The 22,233-nt window shown below is 35.6% G+C and overlaps 1 long non-coding RNA gene across 2 annotated transcripts in view; it reads left to right on the forward strand.

Annotated features, from left to right (window-relative positions):
• The window catches only part of LOC128314048 (uncharacterized), a 96,755-nt gene that overhangs the window by 62,501 nt on the left and 12,021 nt on the right, over positions 1–22,233 (forward strand). For both annotated transcript variants that reach the window (XR_008295396.1, XR_008295397.1), the window contains exon 7: positions 7,757–7,807. This is a non-coding gene — a long non-coding RNA (uncharacterized LOC128314048). The remainder of the gene's footprint in view (positions 1–7,756; positions 7,808–22,233) is intronic.

The raw sequence follows: 22,233 nt of genomic DNA on the forward strand, positions 1-22,233 counted from the left end.
TTATGTGTCTTATTACAAATCTGGCTTGGCCTGAGGAATAACAATGACAATAGTGGTGGTAACGTATCAGCGGCTGTGTGCTGATACATTAAAATGTATTTAAAATACATTAAATATTAATTACCTTGATTACATGAATATACATTATCTCATTTAATACTTACAGCAGGGAGAATTAACATGTGTCCATCTCATTTAATACTTGATGCAACTCTATGGGTAGATACCATCGCCCTTCCCTTTTTTTAACAGACAAGGAAACGAAGCCTAAACAAGTAATAATACTTGCCCAAAGTTACACAGCTAGTGAATGGACATGTCAGTGTTAAAGCCCAGCTGTGTCTGTTTCAAGATCCTGAGCTTGTGCAGCCTTAGTCTATATATACAGTTATTTTCTGGAAGAAAACTATGACAATGCAAAATACTCATGCTATTATCATTACTTTGAGAAGAATGTTTTGACAGTGAAAGAAGGCTATGACATATTAGCATAGATTTCCAAAAGAGTGCGTCGAGTCTTTTCTGAAAATGTTAGAAAATAGGCAGGGTGATCAATATTAATTATAGTAGCTAACGTTGATGAATATCAATTATGTTCCAGACACTGTGCAAGACATTTTTACATACGACAACCATGTGAGGTAGATGATTTTATTTCCGTCTCATCAGTTAAGAAACTGACGCAGCCAAGTCAAATCCTTATTCGATGAAAGACGAATCCAGAATTTAAACTTGAATTGTTTTGAAATGAAAGTCACCCTTTTTCCATCATGCCACAGAACCACCAAAAGGTATATGCTATTCAAGATCACCTGCGCAGGACATCTTGGAGGAAAACTTGAATTAATCAGAGCTTCAAATTATTCTTGGATAGGAAGACTCGATATTGTAAGGATGCCAATTCTCCCTAAATTAAGCTCTAAATTTAATGAAATTGCAATCAATATTCCAACTGGAGGGCAGAAATAGGTCAAAGAGGTGATAGCTATAGGGGAACAGTTTTCAGCTCGGTATAAGAAAGCATCTTCTAGGAGTTAGAATTATCCAGAAATGGAGCAGAATGTGAAATCGTCAACCTTCTGTCACCATAAGAATTCCAATGGAGGATAAATTGACCACCTGTTGCGAGATGCTCATACAGCATTAGAGAGCTATCATTTCCTGAGCGTTCGTCTCCTAGGCTATGAACTATCCAGTTTCATCTTTTATCTCATTCGATTTTCATACTCCCCTTATTTTTTTGGCATACAATATGGTACTGTGGTTAAGAGCACAGAGTGTATCATCACATGGACCTGGGCTTGATTCTCAAGTCTGTCCCTTACTGGTTGCAAAATTCTGAGAAGCATCTCTAACTCCCTGGTTACCAGTTTCTTAATCTGCACAGCATGGATAGTAAGACCAACCTCACTATATTCTTATAGGATTAAATATAAGAATATTGGAAGAGCATTAGCACATCATTGGCCACACATTAAGTTTTAGCAAGCGGGGGTTATTATTATTGATAGGGAGAAACTGAAACCCAGCTTAAGTAACGAGCAAATAATTCAATTGAACGAGGTAATCTTTAATACTCCAATTTTAAGATATATGAATTTGTGGGATTATAACTAATTCTTCCCAATCTTACAATTTAACTAAAACCTGATATAAAGAAATTAGAAAAATGTTACATAAAATCCAAGTACTATCTAACCAAACATTCTTAGCTACATTTAATGGTCCATGTTCCAGTGAACTCATTTAGCGTTTTAAAATCTATGAAAAGAAAAGTAACACAAAATAAGGAATTTAAAACAAGGCAACTCATCAGGCTATTGACCAATTTAAGATCTAAGTTTCCTAAGGGAAGAAAGAAATATATATTTTTAAGTTTGGAGGAAATAATTTTTAAAACATCAATGCTTCTGTTATGGATTAAGGGAGTTGCTATTTCTCCTTTGACTTTCAGTAGGATGAATAGAAATCTCAGAAGCCCTTATAAATGTGGACCAGGAGACAAATTACTATCTCTCCACTGGGAATGCTTCTGAACCAGGGCCACTAGAAGAAAGTAGATAAATGTAGTCTGAAGAGATTGGCTTTAGTCATATTGTAAGACAAGTAATATTCAATATTTTATAACCAAGTTAGTGGCAGACCTTTCTAGGATCTTAATGTTTAGTGAGCATTATTAAACTTTAATTTCCTGTGTGTTTTCTCCATTGAGCTTGGATATATGTATGCTTTATTTAACATGGATTGAAAATGATATATAACCTGAGAGACTGGTAAGCTGAGTCACAGAGGGTGATATAAACTGTCTTTATCCATAAGAAGGAAATAAAGGAAAGATATTAACAGTTAAATTGCCTGAAGGGGAGTTATGACTGGAAGACCAGACTGTGACAATCTTCCTGGCATAGACAATTTTCTGGGAAAAGTTAAAGAACAGGCATGAAGACAGAGGCCAAATTCAAGTGCAAGTTAAATTTTGACGAGTATGAAGGATGAAATCAGACAGTCATCAGTAGCCTATGACTAGCATTACATACCCAAATAGAAGATTTTCCAAATTACAGAAGGTATAGCAGTGATTTACCAACAGCTACTTCCTTAAAAAAATTTTTATTGAGGTATAATTGGCATACAATAAACTACATACATTTAAAGTGTAAAATTTGATAAGCTTTGACATGTGTGTACTCACATGAAGCCATCTCCCCAATCAAGACAAGGGAACATGATGACCTCTGAAGGTTTCCTCCTGACCCTTTGTAATTCCGTCCATCTCTTCCCCACTTCTACTGCCCCCCAAACTGTCCTTAACAAACCAATGATCTGATTTCTGCTGTTATAGATTGGTTTGTATTTTCTAAAGTTTTATATAAACAGAATCATACAGTATAAACTCTTAGCAGTCTGGCTTCTTTCACTCAGCATAATTATTTTGACAGTGAAACATGTTGCATATATCGATAGATCTTTCTTGTTTACTGTAGAGTAGTGTTCTAGTGTTTGAATATACCACAATTATTTTATCCATTCATCTATTGATGGACATTTTTTTTTTCAGTTTAAGCCATCCCAGAAAAAGGTTTGGATGCATGTTTTTGTATGGGCATACACTTTCCCAGTCTCTAGGATCCAAAACTAGGAGTGGAACGTCCCAGTCTTATGGGGTAATAGGTATATGTTTGTTTTCTTTAAGAAACTGCCAACCTATTTTCAAAGTGGTTGTACCACAAGTGAGAGTTCCAGTTGCTCTACATCTTGACAACCCTTGATATGGTCAGGTTTTTAAAATTTAGCTATTTTCACTAGCGTACGGAGGCTTATCATTGTAGTTTTTAATTTGCATTTCCTTAATGACTGATGACATTGAGCGACTGTTTCATGTTTTATTTGCTATCGATGTATCTTCCTTGGCGAAACATCTTTTCAAATATTTTGCCTACTTTTAAAATTAGGTATTGTGTTTAGTTATTAGTATTATTCAGTTAGATATATTATTGAATTTTGAGAGATCTTTATTTTAGATATGAGTCCTTGGTCATGTACATAATTTGCCACTCTTTTCTTTCAGTTTGTGGTTTCTCTGTGGTTCCATTCTCTTTTTTTTTTTAATTTTTTTTTAACATTTATTTATTTTTGAGACACAGAGAGACAGAGAATGAACAGGGGAGGGGCAGAGAGAGAGGGAGACACAGAATCTGAAACAGGCTCCAGGCTCTGAGCTGTCAGCACAGAGCCCGGCGCGGGGCTCGAACTCACGGACCGTGAGATCATGACCTGAGCCGAAGTCGGACGCTTAACCAACCAAGCCACCCAGGCGCCCCTGTGGTTCCATTCTCTTAATATCTTCAAAAATAAGATGCTAAATTTTAATGTGTTTAAAAATTTTAGTGAATGAATTTTAAAATTAAAAAATTCTTAAAGTTTAATAAAGTCTAATTTTTCAACATTTTCAGGTATCGACTTTGTTTTTGGTGTCATTTTAAGGCATCTTTAGCTAACTCTAAAGACACAAGATTTATTCCTATGTTGTCTTTTACATCTTTGTCATTTTAGATTTTACAGTTAGATCTGTGTAGAGTTAATTTTTATATATTTTGTGAAATATAGGTTGAAATTATTTTTCTAAACATGGATATGCAATTTTTCTAGCACTGGTTTTGGAAAAGACTATGGCTTTTCTACTGACTTATTTTTGAACTATTGTCAAAATTCAGTTCTCCATGTATGTATTAGTATATTTCTGGACACTTTATTCTATTCCACTGACCAATATCTCTGTTTATGCCAATATACACTATCAAGATATTATCTTGGTTAATAGCTTTATATTATGTCTCTACTTTAGATAGTACAGTCCAACAACTTTTGTTGGATCAAACATCTTCAATCAGATTTTTTGCTATTTCATATTTTTGATGCTTTGGTTAATGACATTGTGTTTGTAAAATTTTGATTTCCATTGATTCTTTGCTAGTATATAGAGATGTAATTTTATTTTTGCTCTTACATTCTGTAATCTTACTAAACTCACTCAATAGTTCTCATACTTTGTTTTCATTTTTAGTTTCAATGAATTATCTACCCAGATGATTCTGTTGCCTAAAGAAAATTTTATTTCTTTCACCCCAATCTGGAAGCCTATAATTCATTTTTCTTGCTTGATATCACTGGATAGAAACTCAAGTAAAATGTTGGAGAACATTCTTGTCTGTTCTTTATCTTAAAGAAAAGCATTCAGTCTTTCTCTATTAAGTATACTATTACCTGTAGGTTTTTCTCTTCTAAACTTAGATTGTTAAAAGATTGTATCAGAAATGAATGTCAGATTTTAAGTCAGATGTGTTTTCCATATTTATTAAGATGGTCATACAATATTTGTTTTACTTTGTTTTGTTTGTTTTTTAGTTTGTTAATATGATGAACTACATTGATTGATATTATAAAATGTGCATTCTTGCAATAAATCTGATTTGGTTATAATATATTATCATGTTGATATATTGTTGGATTCCATTTGCTAAACTTTATTTTATTTAAAAAAATTAATGTTTATTTATTTTTGAAAGAGAGAGAGACAGAGCGCAAGCAGGGGAGGGACAGAGAAACAGGGAGACACAGAATCCGAAGCAGGCTCCAGGTTCTGAGCTGTCAGCCCAGAGACCAATGCAGGGCTCGAACTCACAAGCCAGGAGATCATGACCTGAGCTGAGGTCAAATATTTAACCCACTGAGTCACCCAGGCATCCCTCCATTTGCTAAATTTTAAAAGAACTTTTCCCTCTTGTATATGGTTCTGCATTGCATATATTGTAAATTAAGTTTATAAGGTATGCTGATCTGGAATTTTCTTTTCTTTTGATGCGTTTGTCCTATAATGTTTTTGTATCAGGGTAATGATGGTCTTATAGCATGAGTTGTGCATATTCTTTTTTTTTTTTTCTGGAATAGTTTGTGTAAAACTGGTATTATTTATTCCTTAACTATTCAGTAGAATTCACCAGCCATCAGGGCCTGGAGTTTGCTTTACAGGAAGTTTTTAACTACAAATACATTCCCTTTAATAGATAGAGGCCAATTGATGTTATTTATTTCTTCTTGAATGAGTTTTATAATTTATTTCATTCAAAAAATTTCTTCATTTTATCTAAGTTGTCAGATTTATTGGCATGAGATTTATTTGGCAGGAGATTTTTAATGGTATTGCCTTATAGCCTTTTAATGTATACAAAATACTTAGTCATATTATTTCTCTCAATTCTGGTATCCATAATTTGTGTTTTATCTTTTTTACTTCCTGATTGGTCTGATTAGTCTAGCTAGGGATTTGTCAATTTTGTTAATATTTTCAAAGAAATAACTTTTGTTCCCACTGGTTTTCTTTATGGTTTTTTGGTTTCTGTTCTCTCACTGATTTTCACTGAGACAGAGTTTCATTATTATTTTGTTATTTTCTTTTTATTTGTCCCATTTAGCCTTCCTTTTTTTCTCTTTTCTGCCTTTTGTGGGTTGGTATTCTTCCATTCTTTCTCCTTTGTTGGTTTTTTAACTATAACTCTTTGTTTAGTTATTTTAGCAATTGTCTTAGATTTTGTTATACTTCTTCAACTTACCACAGTTTTATTTTCAAAGGGTATTGTATCACTTCACATATAGGATAAAATCATTACTATAGTATACTTTAACTTCCTTCCTTTAATATTAATGGTTATATTTTTCTTTTTTTTAAGTTTATTTATTTATAGAGAGACAGAGAGAGTGCAAGTAGGGGAGGGGCAGAGAGAGAGAGAGAATCTCAAGCAGGCCCCACACTGTCAGTGCAGAGCCCAACACAGGGCTCAATCTCATGAAACTCTGAGATCATGACTTGAGCCAAAATCAAGAGTCAGACTCTTAATGCCTGAGCTACCCAGGTGCTCCTATGTATTTTTTGCATACATCTTACTATTACATATGTTACAAACTCTACACCACATTGTTATTGTTTTGTTTAAAAATCCAATTATTATGTAAAGAAATATTAAGACTTTAACTATAATTATGAATATTTTTATTAAAAGATAATATAAAAATAATCTTAATGTATTTACACAGTACTCCTTATTCCTTTGTGTAGATCCATATTTCTATATGGAGTAATTTTCTTTCTGACTGAAGACTTTTTTTAAACATTTCTTGTAGTGCATATCTTCTTGAGATGAATTCCTTAACCATCATTCCTGAAAAAGTCTTTATTACATGTTCATTCTTGAAAGGTGTTTTTGCTAGATATAGGATACTAGGTTGACAATTTCTTTTCTTTCATTGATTTAAAGACTATGCTCTTGCTTATGAAGTATCTGATCTCATCCTCAACTTTTTCCTGGGTATATAATGTCTTCTTTCCTGTGATTGCTACAAGATTTTTCATTGGTACCAGTTTTGAGTGAGTTATTGTGTGCCTTAGTGTAATATCTTTGTATAGCTTCTGCTTGGGATTTATTAAGGTCCTTCCATCTGAGATTATACAGTTTTCAGCGAGTTTCCAAATTTTTCCTCCATTATTTCTTGAAATTTTTTTCCCATTTGTCACTCCTCTTGTTTAAGAGACTCCATTTTAAGCTACTTGAAATTAGACTCCATATTAAGCTCACTGACACTCTTTCCAGCTTTAGAACTTCTTTAAAAGTTTTCTCTGTTTAATTGTAAATAGTTTCTTTTTTTAATTGATTTCTTTTTTTTATTCAAATTCCAATTAGTTAACATACAGTGTAATGTTAGTTTTAGATGTACAGTACAGTGATTCAACACTTCCATACAACACCCAGTGCTCATTATGACAAATGCGCTATTACTAGATTTTTAGGATCACTTGCTTAAACAATGTCTATACGCCATTAATCCTACCCAGTGTTTGTTTTTTTTACCTTAGACATTGCAATTTTGATGTCTCAAAGTTTCACTTGTATCTTCTTAAAATGCTCCATTTCTTCTTAACTTTTTAAACATGAAGCACTGTCATAATAACTACTTTAATATTCTTGTGGAGAAATCAAACATCTGCATCAGTCTCGGGTCTATTTTTGATTTATTGCTTTTTCTTTCCATCATGGTCTTATTCTCCTTTTTGTGCCTGGTAATACTCTATTGGATGCTAAACATTGATGATTTCATCTATTTGGATGTTGAATGTTTTTGTACATAATTACTCTTGGCCTTTGTTCTGCTGTGCAGTTTATTTACTTGAAAACTGATCAGTTTGCTTTTTATTATTTGTTAGGTGGGGCCAGAGCAGTGTGCAGTCAGAGGTTAATTATTCCCCCCTGGTGAGGTAAGATCTTTCTAAATTCTTAAACCAATTCTTCCTGAATTAGAAGGTGTTTCAGTCTGCTGGAGGGAGTAGGTACTAATTCCAGACCTATAGGTACTGTTTTACCTAAATTTTTTTCAGGTATTTCCCCCCTATCCTTAGGTAGTTTCCTCCCATGCATTTAACCATTCAGCATTCTGCTGGAAACTCAAAGGAGACAGTGTACAGATCTCCAAGAATTCTTCTGTGTACTTCTCTTCTATTATTCTGTCCTACAAACTCTAACTGCTTTAGTCTCTCTCAACTTAAGGAGTCTGCTAGACTCCACCTAAGTTCTTTCTTTCTGTTCCAGGCCTGGAAATTTTTTCAAGGCAGCAAACTAAGGTAATGTTATGGTTCACCTTTGTTTCCTGTCTCAGTGACCACTGTCCTTAGTGAAAACTATTGTTTTATATATTTGCCCAATTATTTTATTCAGATAAGAAGGTCCCTGTTATTCTGTGCTTGTCAGATATGGAAGTTATAACTGCTATTCAAAAAATGACTTAAAAATGCTATTTTCCAGGGAGTTCCAAATATCCCCTAATAATAACCATATAATAACTAGAATTTCATATCTTATCAATTTAGATGTGTTAACAGTCAGAGCTAGGTGTGGTTATATCAGATCTTCTGTTTATGATCTGTTCCTATAAATTTCTTAGACAATGTTAACTCGAATATTAGCTTGTCATAGACAAGATGACAATGAAGTAATTCATATTAATTTTTAAGATGGAAGAATTGACTGGTTTGACTAAGCCACTGGTTCATTCCCTAACTGCCCATTGGCCATTTCAGTCTGGTTTATGTGACAAAAAAATGTAGAGCTCAGTGAAACCTGAAGAATGATCAAAAGTAGTATATTCATGGAAGCCCAAACAATTATTAGCCAGAATCATTCTTTTTGTTTCATTTTCTGAAGAAAACATAAAGTATTATTTTTTGTTTGGTCTTTTTCCTAAAAGCTAAAAATCTACTTCAGGGTATATCTTTCACTGATCTCTTTATCTGCACTTTCTTTGTCAAACCCGGGATCATAATTACCCATGTAAAATGCCCAGCATCCTAATTAGCCAGCAACTATTCCAAGGCTATTCTTTTCTGGATTACAACCTTCTTCATTTCTTATCCCCAGGATCTCTTTGGAATGCTTCTCACTCTGAGACATTATTTATTCCTTGATAATCTGCTTGAGTTTTTATTGGGTTATTCCCCAAAATGCTGTCTCCCTGAAAATACCCCATAGACTCTATGACCGTCTTTCCCGCCTACAGACCTGAGTCAGCATTTCCAGACCAAGGTCAACTCCTGAAAGGATAAGGGTGAATGGAACATTGAATAAAGTTAAAATGTTAATATTGTCTATCTATCATTGAGAACTTCTATGTATTTTGTCATAAGCAAAGAGAAACAGATGAGAATAAAATTAATCTTTACAAACGTGCTAGTATGTACAGTTTCTCGAATCTAATTGGCTTCAGATTTTTTTTTTTGCAAGCAAAATAAACTATTGTCAGGGAGTCTATTCTCATCGCAAAGTAAAACATTTCACAATGCCTGTGTACCAGAAAACCTCTCCCAACTGCACTTGTTACTGATTCCATTTGACAAGTGGCTGCTTTTCGATAATTACTGTACAAACCATTACTTCCAAAATAAATTAAACTCTCATCACTTTATCCGGCTCTTCTACATTCATTAATAAGTATCTTGTAGAATAGGTGGTTGCACCTGCATTAGGAAGTGCAGAAGCTTATATGAAGAGATTGTACTTTGTGTATCTTTTGTCTTTCAGAGCTCTGTTTAGTTAATTTGCAATGAAAGTCTAGGGACTTTACTTGGGTAGGGACAGGGTGGAACCAAACCCAAAATTCAAAAAAAGGAATTCAAAATTCCTAATTCATTTCTAATTATTTTTTAAAATAGTTGATGAAATAATTTTTTTTAAACGTTTATTTATTTTTGAGACAGAGAGAGACAGAGCATGAACAGGGGAGGGGCAGAGAGAGAGGGAGACACAGAATCTGAAACAGGCTCCAGGCTCTGGGCTGTCAGCAAAGAGCCCGACGCGGGGCTCGAACTCACGGACCGTGAGATCATAACCTGAGCCCAAGTCGGACGCTTAACCGACCAAGCCACCCAGGCGCCCCAATAGTTGATAAAATATATGTTACCCTTATAAGGCCAATGTCAGCAGTTAAAGAACCAGTTTCTCTGTGATACATACAGTGCTTTACATTCTATTGATTTTCACTAAGTAGAAGATCTGCTTCTACCAGAGAGGCAGCCTATTGTTACATAGGGTTTAAAGGGGACTGAAATATGGCAAAACTGGACAGACTTTTTTGTTTTGTTTTGTTTTTAAACCTCATCATAAGTCTTCTTTATGATAATTGATATTTGTGTAATTTAATTATCAATAACACTACCGGAACATATCTTCAATTTCATTTTGCTTTAAAACATTTTCTGATGACTTTCTTTTGCTTTAAAACTTTTTCTGATGGTCTCAAACTGAGATGAACATCTAATGGTAATAGTGGCTTCTTTGAATGATAATGACCTTCTTTGGTCATGGCTTTTTATTGAGGGTAAAATATACATTTTTTACTGGTGATAATAATATACATTTCGTTTTTAGTATATGTGCTGCCAAAAAGAGCACAATAATGTATATTTATGACCATCAAATGAAAAATTTCAAGCCCTCTGTTTATCGTTCCCAAGTAATTATAACATTTGCTTGTTATTGTTCTCACATTGATCCATTTATTGACTCTTGGTATGATTGATCAATTAAGGCCTTCATTCAACAAACATTTACCGAGTATCAGAGGAGTACTTGATTTTGTGTCAGGTGCTATATTAAGGATGCCATTTTAGCTTCTATTCTGATTTCAAGGTATATGTGAAGTTAAAAGTGCAGTACCTTCCAGACATTATTGTTGTAGGTATTCTGTTATTTCTCACTGCAATTAGCTCTCAAGAAGTACAAATTTTGGTGGCAGCTCTTGATGTTGATTGACTATATATTTTATAACAAATATTAGATGTGTTTGCAAAAACTTATGTGAAGACACTGTCTTTGTTTTTAGCGATGTCCCAAATTTTCTCACCTTATTCTGTAAATAACCTTGCCTCCAGAGATTTTAGAATTACTGCTATAAGACCCCAAAGCAAACAATTATTCTCCAAGACAGTTCTGATATGAGATATAATGTCTCAAAAGATTCTCTGACAAATAGCCAAACCAACATGACAGTGTAAAATGAAGCACTTGTAGAAAAGCCTAGATTTTTCTTTCTTTTTTAAAAATGAAAGTGACTCTCTGCACAAAATTATTATTAGAAGGTAGGACATATACATTTTCTTGATAAAATAATTTGCAATAATTATTTGTGAGCCACCAGAGCGCCCTGGGTTACTTCCTTTCCATCACCTTACATAAAGAGAATGTTCAGAGATACTTATTCACTTATTCATGGTCATCCTATAATTTATAGTACTAATGTCAAACCTTCAAAATTCTGACTCTCTAAGATGGTCAGATATTGGAAAATAATGTCAATACTTTTCAGTTTTCTTCTATGAATAACATCAGTATGCATCCATTTTTATCTACAATTTTTATTTCTACATTCTTCATCTTTGGTCTTCTTTACTTAATTTCATTTCTAATACTCTGTTTTGAACCTAAGATAATTCCCATCTAATCTGTTTTCTGACACTTCCTGTCCATTTAATCTTACTGGTAACCGAAATAGAGTAACTTCTCCACTCAAAATACAAATGGCATACAGTTTCTAAAATTCTCATTATATTCATTTGGGAAAGTGGATTATTGATATTTATGTTCCCCCCTTCCGCTGTATGACATTACAGCCCATAAATAAAATAAAAGAATACCTCTACTTCGGAGGTAAAAAGAGTAAACAGAGAGCTACAAGCCAGTCATTGAAAAATCAATCTAATTCAAATATGATTGTGAGACATAATTTGTGAGATAGCAAATTCTTTAAAGATAATTTGTAAGTGGTATTTATGTTGGTCAAATCAATTGGAGATGTAAGAGCAAAGAACAATAAATAAACTAAATTCTTTGCATTGGAAATAATTGACGCCACACTTATCAGTTTTGAAAATTCAGAGAAACTTTAGCTGTTAAGAGATTGAAAGGTATTTTAGTAGACAATCTGGTTCAATGATTTCACAAGACAGATATTTTGAACTTCTTTAATGTTTAGAAGATTTATCCTTATCTCAAACTAAAAACATCCCTTTTTTAATGTCTTCTCGTAGGTCCGGGAACTTTCTTCTGAAGCAATGTGGAAGATTTGCCATATACTCGTCACTAAAATATATGAGGATAGGCATTATATTTCCCTGAATTTGTTTTCTTCACACTAAACTTCAGTTTCTTCAACAGGGTCAGTGATCATTTTCCAGACCCTTTTCCATCATGACAGTCTCTGCTGGGTGTGTTGAGCTTGTCAGTTCCTTCTGAAAATGTGGTACCCAGTTCTCCTATAATAGTGTAGCTATCAATGAATAGAGATAATTACATCTTATAATAAATACAAAATATATCTTTAAATTCACTTTAGGGGCACCTGGGTGGCGCAGTCGGTTAAGCGTCCGACTTCAGCCAGGTCACGATCTCGTGGTCCGTGAGTTCGAGCCCCGCGTCAGGCTCTGGGCTGATGGCTCAGAGCCTGGAGCCTGTTTCCGATTCTGTGTCTCCCTCTCTCTCTGCCCCTCCCCCGTTCATGCTCTGTCTCTCTCTGTCCCAAAAATAAATAAACGTTAAAAAAAAATTAATAAAAAAAAATTCACTTTAAAGGTTTGTTGTTGGCTTAATTAAATTTGTGGTAAATGAAATGAACACCACCCCCCCCCCTTGTTTGTTAACAAACTCAGTTTTCTTAGCTCTAAAATAAGGATGCTGAACAAATGATATAAAAGATCCTTTCCGATTCCAAATTTTTGGTATCAATTTGCTTGTAATCAATCGCCTTTGTTGTCTACACATTTCCTAACCAAAATCTCTGTCTCCAATCCAAATGACAATTAAAATGTAGAACAAAATAAGCCCATATGTGGTAAACTACTAGAGACATATTTTTAGAGTGAAGCCAATCTATTAATAAGTGATATGAGGTATAGTTCATCCAGTCACTAAAACACCTATCATCCAATCCTCATGCCCCTAGAGAACTAAGTACATTAGTACATTCATTTGGAGTCATCAGGATGACACTATAAAGCAGATAATATTTTCATCACTTTAAAAATTAGGTAATTGAAACTAGAAACAGTTACCTTCTCAAATTACACAATGTATCAAGTGTAAAAATAGGGCTAAAATCTGGGTCTGTTATCACTACACAAAAATAAGACTTATTTTATCTATGGGTTCCATATTTAATAACCCCAAATAAAAATCAAAATAATAAACTGAATCTTCTCTGGTGCATGTTGCTCTTAGGAATTTACCTTAGCTCCTCCTTTTAAAGGCCCTCCTAATCTTACTAATTTGGTCTGCTTCCTCTGATTCTCTATGACATGTTATTTGTGTACTGTATACAACAGATGTGTGTGCACTTGTCTAAACATCCCTACTGTAAAATATACCCCTCAAGGGAAGAGTCTATATTTTAATTATCATGATGTCCATAAAAAGATCTAACTCAGCTCTTGCACAAAACAGACATTTCATAAACATTTCTTGAAACGGATTGAACTGAATCAAATGAATTGAGCCCTACATTTATAAAGCCTTTAAGCTTTAAGTCTGAGTGATGCACTGAATTTTTAGAGGTGTCTTTAGGAGATTAAGGAGAAATTAATTTCTTAATTTGGGGGCATGAACAAAATATCAATCTCATAGTAACTCTGGGACATTGTTTGGATATCATTGTCAGTATATAATTTATTTCTTTGCATAAACATGTATTTATTAAGCATACATTATTATTATTATTATTATTATTATTATTATTATTATTATGTTTTGCTAATCTGTCTTTTAAGTTTCTGAGAATATGAATGAACAATTTAACAGATCAACTTCTGGAAGCTTTAACAATCTTTTCCCTAATCTAGTTATGCTTTACAGATCAAGGGGACTACTAGGCACTTTAGGATTCATTTTGCATTAATTTCATTAATACCACCAAAAACATTTATTGAGCATCACATACACATCATGTATGGCACCACGCACTTGTGCAATACACTATGAATAAGAATGAGTTCTTCCCCCCAGTCAAGTTGCTTCTAGTTTAGTGGGTATTATGCATTGAATGTTTGTGTCTTCCCTACCCCAAGTTTATATGTTGAAATCCTAACCCACAATGTAGTCCTTTAGGATGTAGGGTCTATGGCAGTAAATAGATCATGAGATTGGAGCCACCATGCATGGGATTTGTGCTTGCATAAGAAGAGACATGAGAGCTTGCTCTGGCTCTCTGTTCTCTTCCATGTGAGGATACAATAAAAAGTTGACAAGCTACAAGTAGGAAGAAGGGCTCTCACCAGACACCAAATTAGCCTGAACTTTGATCTTAGACTTGCCAGCTTCCAGAACTGGGAGAAATAAATTTTTCATTGATAGCAACTGAGTTTATGGTATGTTGTTACAGCAGCCTGAGCTGGTTAAGATGGTAGGAGAACTAGGGCACCTGGGTGGCTCAGTCAGTTGAGTGTCTGACTCTTGATTTCGACTCAGGTCATGATCTCATGATTCATGGGATCGAGCTCCACATCAGGCTCTGCACTGACAGATTGGAGCCTGCTTGGGATTCTCTCTCTCTCTCTCTCTCTCTCTCTGTGCCCCTCCCCACGTTCTCTCTCCCCCCCCCTCTCAAAATAAATAAAAAAAAAAGACAGTGGGGGAACCAGATTCAATAGCAACTGAGTGTTTATTAGCACAAAGAACATCTTCACCAACCTAGGGGTATCAGAAAAATCTTTCTGAAGGATGACTTCTTAGCTATCCTAAGGTTCTATAGGAGTTAGTCAAGTTAGAAAAGGGAACCTTTTGGAAGAGGGAACAAGAGGAGCCAATATTTGGTGAATAATAAAGGTAAGAAATTAAAAGCTGATGAATCATGAAATGCCTCATGGAGTGCTTAAAACAGAGGCTAGAGAGGTGGGCCGAAGCCACATTAAAGGGGAAACCTACAGGTCAGGTGAAAAACTTTGATGCTGTCCCTGACATATGTCAAGCCGAAGAGTGCCATGTTTAGGTTTTCCAGTTAGCTGGGTCGCTGTGATGCCCCGTAAAGAGAAGATAAGGGCTTGAATTTGGGCAGCTAATGCGATGGTAGGGAGAAAGGTACAGATCGAAATAGAATAAATAAGACTTGGCAGGTAATTGACAAAGAGGAAACAGAGGTATATAAAAGAATTAAAGTTTGAATTTACAATAGCTTTTAGTTCACTTTTAGATAGGCTGAAAGAATCGGTCTTGCTGGGAACACTGGCCAGGAATTGCAACACATTACTTGTACTTGAAACCATAGGCTTTGAGAGCTTACCTAGAGGGACAGTGTAGGATTATCTGTGGACCAAGAGTGGGATCCTCAGGAATATCATCAACCGAAGGACAGTGTCAAGGAGAGAATTCCTCTAAAGAGACAGAGAAGGAAATGTCAGGCCTATAAAAGAACATTGATCAGAATGTGGTGTTATGGAAAGCTAAGTGATAAGATGTTTCTAATGGTCACTAACTAGGCTCCAACACCTGACCTTTTCTGCTCACCTGCCTTTAGCCACCAACCTTTGTCTCATGTTTTTCCTTTAGCTCTTCCTTCCAGCTTATCTCTTAACTCAGGCAAAAGATGTGAAGGGCATAATATTCTGTGATGGAAACTCTACTCCTCAAGCAATAGTGGCTGCTTGGAACAAAAAACTCTGGAGGCCCAGACCACCCCACCCAGACAAGTTCAAACTTAACTGACTCAAGCCTGTGCAGATGCACCATGGAGTGACCTATGGAGTAACTGACAGTTACCTTTATGTCATTATAACAATAAATCTCTGCCCCAGGAGGAGCACAAGCTTCATTTACATAATATGCAACGTATGTATAGACATGTTTGCATGTATGTAAAGTGCATGCACCACTGTATGCCCACCTCCCCGAATGATGACTAGGCTCTCCTCTCTAATTATTCATCCAACCCTCAATAAAAGGAACCCATCCACCTTGCTCAGAATGTTACAGCTTTGGACGTTATTCCTTGTGATCTACTTATTTGCTGCAAGTAGAGTTTCCTTCGTCTGGCAACTCACCTGTTGTAGTCTCTCTCTGTGACTCACTGAGGAGCAAACTCACCTTGGTCTGGTTAGCACATGACTGAATGTTCAAGAGTATTAGATGTTTGTCGATGTTGTAGAAGAATAAGAATCAGAGGAGGAGGAGGAGGAGGGAAAGGGAAGGAAATAAAGGAGGAAAAATTATAATTGGTGTTCATAAGTTTGATCTGTGCCAGGCTATTCTGTTAAGTGCTTTACATTTATTGTGTCACCCAGTCTTCCAGACAACTGTGTGAAACAAGGAGTTTTATAGTAAGATTCCATGATACCACAAACTTTTATATAATATTATTGGCAGTTGCTTCTCAGACCCAGGAAATCCCAGTCAGTTAGCTGCTGTGTCTCAGCACTTTATAAACTTTGTAATAATATAAGCCTGAAGTTTACATGACTGAGTTTTTTGGATCCCACTTACAGAATTATGACAGGGTTTGCTGTATTATCCCCATTTTACAGATGGGAGGACTTTGGTTTCCGAGATTAGATGCTTTCACTTATCACAGTCATGAGAACACCAAGGGGGCATTATTTTCATGAGATTCTACTTTCATGATAAATTTGAAGTGTCAGCTCAACTGGGCCATAGGGTGCCCAGATGTTTGATGAAATACTCTGGGTGCATCTGTGAGGGTGTTTCTGGCTGTGGTTAACATTTTAATTGGTAGCCTAAGTAAAGCAGATTGTCCTCCCCAAGGTGGGTAGGCCTCACCCAATCCACTGAAGGCCTGCATTGAACAAAATGGCTGCAGAAGGGCAAATTCACTCCCTGCCTGAGTGTCTTCAAGTTGGGACATTGGTCTCCTGCCTTTGGGCTCAGACTCAGACTCAGACTGAAACTTACACCATTACTCTCCTGTTTCTCAGGCCTTTTGACCTGGACTCAAACTATACCTTTAGTTTTCCTCAGTCTCCAGCCTGTAGCTCTTGGGACTTCTCAGCTTCTGCAATCATGTAAGCCAGTTCTTTATAATAAATCTTTCTCTCCACACACGCACACACACACACGCATGCACACACACATGCACATGCATATAGATATATATTGAATCTGTTTCTCTAGAGAACCCTGATTAATATACCCCCCACCTCCACTTACCAGCCAACTCTAAATTAGCCTACTAAAAGGCACATTGCTTGCTATTTAAATGCAGCTTCAAAAGCCCTTCTGCACAAAAATTCTGCAGTTGTCACTGGTCACAAGAATTGTGTTAATTAGCGTATAACAGTATCATGAACTTGAGAATACTTTATATTCCTTAAATACAGAATTAATTATTCTTTAAATATCCTACTTAATCTGATTCTGCTTCTAGTGCTGTGTATTCCCTAAATGAAAAATGGGAAAGTTTCTCTGTTTGATTCCTTTTAGATTTTGCACTGACAAATAAGGAAACTTCACAACATCAGCATTAGAATTCCCCAGAAACTCTGTATCAGTTCATCTTTACTCAGAGGCAGAAAAATGTGACCTATTTGCTAAGTCTATTGTTCATTTTCATACATGTAGCACTAATTAACATTAAAAAAGCTCCACCTCCCTCCTTATAACCTTGATACAAACTGGGTATTAAATTAACATAGCCAGGCTCAGCTTCAGGACAGAAATTATGCCGTCAATGCTCAAGATATGTTAACAGGGAAGATATGCTAAAGTTTCTGTAAACCATCCATCATTTGAAGTTAACAGTATATTGTTGAGTTTTTAAAAGGTAGCTTATAAATAAGCACATTAAGGAGATATTCACAAACCAAATTGCCCTTCATGAGATCACGCAGTCACGTCTTATATATTATATGTCCCTCCGTGTGCCAAAAGACCTTGGTTGGAGATACCCTAAATAGAAAACCAATTTGGGGGGGGGGTGGTCGGCTCTTGGCCATTTATCATATGATAATTTTTCCTTCAACATGAAGTGATGAGATAGATAAACTGACTGTGGAGTTTCTACAGTATAGTTCTTTGAGAAGCTAACCTGAGGATTCATTACAAATGCACCAAAGGAAGGTAGACATACAAGAAATGTTTTACAAAATGCATATATTTTAAATTTCAGTCAGGAGAAATTGCACATGCAAAATATTTAGTAGTAATTCTATTAAAGAATGAATGAAGCATGCTTCTTAGTGCTCTAAATAAGGGGAAAAGTTATAATTAGATGTCATCACTATCAATTTAATTAGGTTTTCAAAGAGGGGGTCAGTCCACCTCTCCTCTTGGAAGCAGACATCAGGTCATGCCATGAAACTTGGCCATGCCCGGAACTTTGATTGTGAGTGCTCCTACCAAGAAGGGAGATTTCAGCTGTCTAGTCTTTAGAAACAAAAGAAACTCCATCAAAGAGAAATCAGAAGAGCCATTTTTTTATTTAAAAATTTTTTTTATTTAAAATTTTTTATTTAAAATTATTTTCAGAAAAGATAAAAATAAAAAGGTCTGTTTAAAAACCACCTGAATGATTTCTAACACTTGGACTACTGAATTTTTCATTTCATAACTTATAATGGGAATTCATAAATTTAGGTACGGAGAGTGAAATGTAGTGTCTGTTTGTTGATAAAGGTACCTGAAATACCATGATGATCAAACCAAGCTTTGCACAGTGACTTCTTTAGATTTCATTAATACAATTTTCTCTTGTGATGGAAAAATAATAAAAAAAAGAATGAAAGACAATGATCAGTGAGCCTTAACATCTATTGATACGTGGTTCAAGAAGCAGGTGCTCATACTATCTAAATATAAATCAAGAAATCATTTATTTTAAACTAATACTTAAAAGGAATACAAATTAGAGAATCTGAGATTTGTCTGCAAAACGTCCAAGATTTCATTTGGCATTTAGTGCAGCAATTAGATGGCTTTCAGTACTCTTAGGAAACTTCATCTCCATCTGGAGAGATTTCTCTTTATTTTCAACCATCAGTTAGTTACCTATTATTTTAGTATTAAGAACCTGTTGTATAGTAGTTCCCCCTTTTCCGTGGGAGTTGCGTTCCGAGATCCCCAGTGGATGCCTGAAACCTCAGTACCAAACCCTCTATATATGATGTTTTTCTATACATACCTACCCATTATAAAGATTATTTTATAAATTAAGCACAGTAAGATATTAACAACAATAACATAATAAAATAGTACAATTGTAACAATATACTCTAATATTGAATATACTCTAATCATGTGAATGTGCGCCCTCTCTTGAAATATCTGTTGTGCTGTACTCCACCTTCTTCTTGTGATGACATGAGATGGTAAAATAGGTGATGAGATGAAGTGAAGTGAATGATGTAGGCATTGTGGCCTAACTTTAGGCTACTATTGACTTTCTGATGGTACATTAGAAGGAAGATCACTTGCCCCCACAGTAGACTACATGTAACCCAAACATGGAAAGTTAGACCACAGATAGGGGAGAGATACTGCGTTCAATAAATTCAGACTGAAGTGGATCGTTGTCTTCGTTTGGTTCACTTTGGCTTAACAAGTCTTGATTGAGCATCAACTATGTTGTAGGATCTGTGCTAGGAGCAGAGGCATCGAGCCATCATCCAGGCTTTCCTCAGCTCAGCGCAAGAGAGACAAACCTGTGTTCAGCCATCATGAATGTGCAATTAAAAAAAAAATACTCTGGGAAAAGAGAGGGAATGAATGTCTCTGCTTCTGTCTGACCTGGGTTTAAAATAATGAGTTAGAGTCACCAACTCCTTTGCACACTCTTTTCCCACCAGCCTTCCTCCTGTCCATTCTCTTCCCTGTCGGGTTGCATTTTATGAATACGTTTCAGATTATGCACTTCCCCTCCTTTCACCCTCCCGCTGGCTAATGGCTTTCCCATTGCACTTAGAATAAGGTCCGGTGTCTTCTCCATGGGCAACACGTCCCTCCATAATCTGGCTGTGGCCAATCTCACCTCGCTCCATGCTCTGCTCCAACCAGGCTAGACTTTCTGCTCTTCACACTTGAAACCCAAACCCACAGCAGGAAACCCTTCACCCATATCTTTTAATAGGTGATTTCTTCTCATTCGTAAATGCAGCATAAATGCTGCCTTCTCAGAGGCCCTCCAGGTCCTCACTGTTTAAATACTCTCTAAAGTACCACCCTGTTTTCTTCTTTTTCTAGCTTTATCTGAAAATATGGTATTATTGGCTTTATGGTTGATCCTACCACAACTACTCCCATGCCCATGGAATGTAACCTTCAGCAGAGAAGGAGCCCTATTTGTCACATGTGCTATGCATTCCCGTTTCTAGGACAGGGCCTCGTATACCCCAGGAGCTCAATAATCATTGTGGAACCAGTGAATTGCAATCACTACATTTTCAGATTCTCTCTCCATTTTAAATAGTAGTGAAGAATCTAGTAGAGTTTTCTCTTTGTACAAGTGACTATCCCGATTTATATTTTGGCACAGTTTTACCGAATTAATGATCCATTTTTAAAAGAAAACCAAATTTAACATAATAAAGAAAAGATATAGAAAGTGTTTGTGACATCTATTCCTCAGAGTCCTTGGCCAGTGCTGTTAGCCTCTCATGACAGTAAATTCACAAATGTAAGAAAAATTAAAAATAAATTACCTCCTCCTCTTTTTATGTTTTCAACAGTACCATTGTCTTTGAGTGTTCCCCAAAGGGGGTACACGGGGTCAGTTTGCACATAACTAGCAAGGTTGAAACACTATTTTAGTTTTGTTGCAATGTTCCCTTTATGGGAAGGCTAACATTCCAATATTATTAAAAATGCAAACCAATAAGACATGAAATGGCTTGCTTATTGCTAACATTTATGCAAAACCACTTAAAATGTTAAAAAATATTAATCTCCTACCCTATGTAGCAATTAATGCTACACAGATGATGACAATTGTTTTTTTCCACTGGAAAATCACCAGCAATCCACATTCTCTTCTTCTACTTAATTAACACAACTATATATATCCTTCAAAGTCACAGGAAACTGGTGTAATTGCTTTTGTAAATTCAACTACTCTCCAATGAAGAACAGATTGCTAAATTAAATGCAAGTAATTTGAAGCTTAAAAAAATCAGGAATAGAGACATTCTTGCCCTTGTATAGCATGAGGTGATGTAAAGGTCAGGGACAAGAAAAGAAAAGTAAGAATTCCTAGACCTAAATTTGACTCTCTGTTGCGATATTAAGTGTATCTTAAAGGCTATTTGTCAAGCAAACGTTGTGTTATATAAAATAATTATACTTGATAATCAGCCGCAACATTGTTAACATAGATATGTGCTGAATTGATTTGGAATCAAAGATTGTGTGTGTGTGTGTGTGTGTGTGTGTGTGTGTAGAACAGCCCTGAAGTTTCTGAAAAGCCAAAGAAAATAAGGATTGGAGAAACAAGGAGGAAAATACTTTTTTATTTATTTTTTGCTAATTTATTTTTATCTAGAGAAGATAAAAGAGAGGATAATGAGAAAGTGTGAAAGGAGAGAGGCAGGAAAACAGGATCAGAGATGAGGATACACACACAGGCACACCCTCATTATTTACGGATCCTGTAGTTGCGAATTTGCATACCCAGTGACATTCATTTATACTTTAGGCACTTTCATGACAGCTACTGGACATGCACATGTGTGGAGCAGTGAAAAATTTGAGTTGCTAGAGACTCGGTAAGTTGCTAGATGAAGCTCGACAAGGCGATTCTCTGCCTTCTTGTTTCAGCTCTCATTCTGTAAACAAGTGTCCCGCTTGTGGTATAATTAGTGGTGTGTTTTTGAATTTTTGTGCTTTTTGTTAGTGGTCCCATTTATTATGGTCCCAGAGCATGGTACTGAAGAGCTGTCTAGCATTCCTAAGAGCAAAAAGGCTGTGATATGCTTTACATGGAAAATATGTGTATTAGATAAGCTTTGTCCAGGCATGAGTTATTTATACTGCTGGCTGTAAGTTCAATGTTAATAAATCAACAATTTACATTAAATAAGGTGTCTTTAATAGGTAAAATCAATAGAACAGGGTTATGAATTCATCTCTTGACAAAAATGTAACCAGAGGCTCACAGGAACCTAGCCCCACATTTCCTTTAGGAGCAATGATTCAGTATTTGCTAATTCAA

Source organism: Acinonyx jubatus, chromosome C1 (genome assembly GCF_027475565.1).
Source record: "Acinonyx jubatus isolate Ajub_Pintada_27869175 chromosome C1, VMU_Ajub_asm_v1.0, whole genome shotgun sequence".
In the NCBI taxonomy this organism is placed as follows: Eukaryota; Metazoa; Chordata; class Mammalia; order Carnivora; family Felidae; genus Acinonyx; species Acinonyx jubatus.